Here is a 3559-nt window from a genome sequence, read left to right on the forward strand (position 1 = left end):
ATCAAAACAAAAATTTCAACCGTCAAGTCATCACATTATTAAGCACTATCAATTTGGCATGTATAGCTAGACTCACACGCGCTATGGTAGTCCTAGAACCGACTAAACCATAGCTCTGATACCAATAAAATTGTAACACCCCTAACTCGTGACCGGCGCCGTTGTCGGACACGAGGGGTTAACGAGACAAATCCTCTTAAAGTACCGACCAATTTGGCATTTCTGGACAGGCTGGAAAACTGCGTCACCGTCGCCTTTAAAATCATATCTCGAGTTCCAAAACTCGGAAACTGGTTTCGTAAATTTTCCTGAATTTAGACTCATATACCCATCCATGTATTTATTTTTAGAATTTTGGTTGGGCCAATTGGTACAGTTTATTAGTTAAAGTCACCCATGTTACAGGGATCGACTGCTCTGACCTCCGCGCGTTACAACTTGAATATCTTTCTGTACAGGGCTTTAATACTGGTGCCGTTTGTTTCTAATGAAACTAGACTCAAAATGGAATCTGTACATATAAGGTATGACTCCTAATTCTTTCTGGATAATTTATGGTAAATTTTCAAAGTTGCGACAGGGGACCCAGAAATCGTTCTGGCCCTGTCTCACGAGAACTTTAATATCTCCCAGTATACTGCTCATATGGTCGTTTCGTTTTGTCCATATAAAAATAGATTCATCAAGGATCAGTTCCATAATTTACTCACTATTTAATTCTACTTCTACTATTTTTAGTGATTTTTCAATCTCATCTCACTGCTGCTGTCCGCAACAGTTACTGCAGTAGACTATGCCAATTTCATGAATTTTTCCTTGGCCTTAATCATCCATCATACATGACACAAATTATGGCCACCTTAACAAAATTTGAGTTTCTAAGACTCGTGGCTATAGGTTCTAACATCCCACTCGACGACCACATAGGCCATTTTCACATGGCTTAAAGTTTACAACCCACAATTCGACAAAATATAATAGCCTATACATGCCAAATGTTCTTCAACAACAAAAACAATACCACAAGATTTCAGCGGTGTGATGACTTCAACGACGGTTCCGAGCACGCAACAATACGAGTCCAAGAGACCTAAAATGGGTGACAAGAAAACACCGAGTGAGTTTACAACTCAGTAAGTCATAAGCATTCGTCAATCCACCGATAAAGTTACTACTACATGTACAACAAATGAGGCTAGGTACTCGTCCATATCGAATCTATACCATAATACTTGGACCTTTCGGTCCAATCTCGTACCAATTCATACATCCACATTTCATATTCTACACAACAAGATAATCGAAGCATTTTACACATTAACTCATTTTCCAGCACAACCATACAATTTCAATCATCACATAGATTTAAGGCTTACCAAATTCAACCCCAAGCATGAACGTATTACCTATTCGTCATGAGCTCAAGGTACTTACCCGATCCGCTGTCCATACTCACTCGATGGAGACACACCCTCCATATAATTGTTCGATTGGAGATATTTATATATATATATAGTACGCACACACGAGTGCTTAATACTCGATTTCGCACACTTAGTGCCATGCGATTTAAGCCCGCACACATAGTGCCATGCCCTTGAGCTCGCACACTTAGTGCCATATATTTCCAGCATGCACACTTAGTGCCATATATTTCCAGCACGCACACTTAGTGCCAATCTAATCACCGTACACACGTATTGCCCGACACTTAGTGCCGAAAGCAAACTTTCTACACATTTCACTATTTCTTTTACATTCAACAATTGTCATCACTCCATACACATACATTTTCATTTATATATATATATCATCCCATTAAACACAATTGCATAAATTTTACAAACATTTAAGCAATATCAAATACGTGCTTAATGACTTACCTCGTGTTGGGTAAAATAGTTGCAAGTCGGCTACTCGATGACCTTCGTCTTTCCCTTGCTTGATTCTCCTTCTTTAACTCCTTGAGCTTAATCAATAAATCACTAGTTTAACCATCTTGCTAAACATTCATAATTCAACTACACATGCATATGTATGCTTGTATATTCGGCAACCATTCTTACTAATCGCCCATTTGGTCGATTATACACCTAACCGAATATGCACCAAAACTTGATTCAACATTACCTACATACTCACTTTAATGGCGAATATATATATATGTACAATGTCAACTAACATCTTTTAATCACCTAATTTCATCTCATGAACATTTAATCAAATTTTCCCAATCTAGCATATATTTTCACATCCATTTGTAACATCATGTACAAACACATATACACATATATCAAAACACAAATTTTTACCTATCATGCAACAAGCATAAATCGCACTTATGAGCATGCCATGGCGAATACATCCCACACCATCCCCTTCCAATTTTTGGTCATGGTTAAACAAAGAAAACTCCATGTCTTACTCAAGAATGCTAAAAGAAATTTCAAGAGTAGTCAATCCATCATTACATGTATCATCAACAAGCTTCACATTTAGCATGCAATGACTTTAACACAATATCAACCTTGGCCAAATACCATTTCCATGGCATAACAAGGATTTGAACCATGGGCTAACATGAACATCAAGTTAGTAACTAAAACATGCATGAATCTCATGACACAACCTCAAACATACCTTAATCTTGACACAAGTATGACCAAATCTCCTTCTAGTTCTCTTCTAAACCAAGCATGAAGCAAAAATCCTTCCTTTTTCCCTTAGTATTTTCAGCCAAGATTTTGAGAATGGATGAACAATTTTTTCCTTTCTTTTCCTCTACTCACGGCAACAAAGGGGGGCATCCATGCTCATTTTTTTTCATTTCTTTATTTTTTCTACATAATCCACTAACTAAACATGTTGGAAACATGTTCCCTTGCCCATATTCTTGTCATGGCGGCCACTCACCTTAGGAAGTGGGTTATTTGACATGCAAGGACAACTATTTTCCCACATGTATTAATAGGCCACCTTACAATTGCCTAGCACATTTCTAAATTTTCTCACATAAGTCCTATTTGATAAAAATTCACTTACTATTAACAAAATCCAAACACGAAATTTTCACACATGCATATATACATATAATGAGCATCAATTATGATGGTTAATTATTATTATGACTCGGTTTGGTGGTCCCGAAACCACTTTCCGACTAGGGTCGATTTAGGGATGTCACAGGTACCTTAGGAACATGTATCTTTACTTGGTTGACAGAATGATACTAACTAGCTAGAGGTATCAATACCTCTACTTTAGACCTTTAAAAAGGACACTATTTTGATGCAAAAAGATCCCAAATGGTCTCAGATCGTAACCAAACCATAAAGGTTCTTAGAAATTAATTGAAATGCTTCAATTGAGCTTAATATGATTAAAATGAAGTGTAAACAGTGAATTAGATTATAAAGTGACTCAGTGATCAAATGTGACATTTATTGCTTGGATTATTGGTTTAACTCAGTAAGGGGTGTTATAGTCTTGGTATCCATCTTTCTGGTGCTTGTAATAAATATTTCGCCATGAAGCTTGATTAGAGACTCTTGATAGAGAG

Source organism: Gossypium arboreum, chromosome 7 (genome assembly GCF_025698485.1).
Source record: "Gossypium arboreum isolate Shixiya-1 chromosome 7, ASM2569848v2, whole genome shotgun sequence".
Lineage (NCBI taxonomy): Eukaryota > Viridiplantae > Streptophyta > Magnoliopsida > Malvales > Malvaceae > Gossypium > Gossypium arboreum.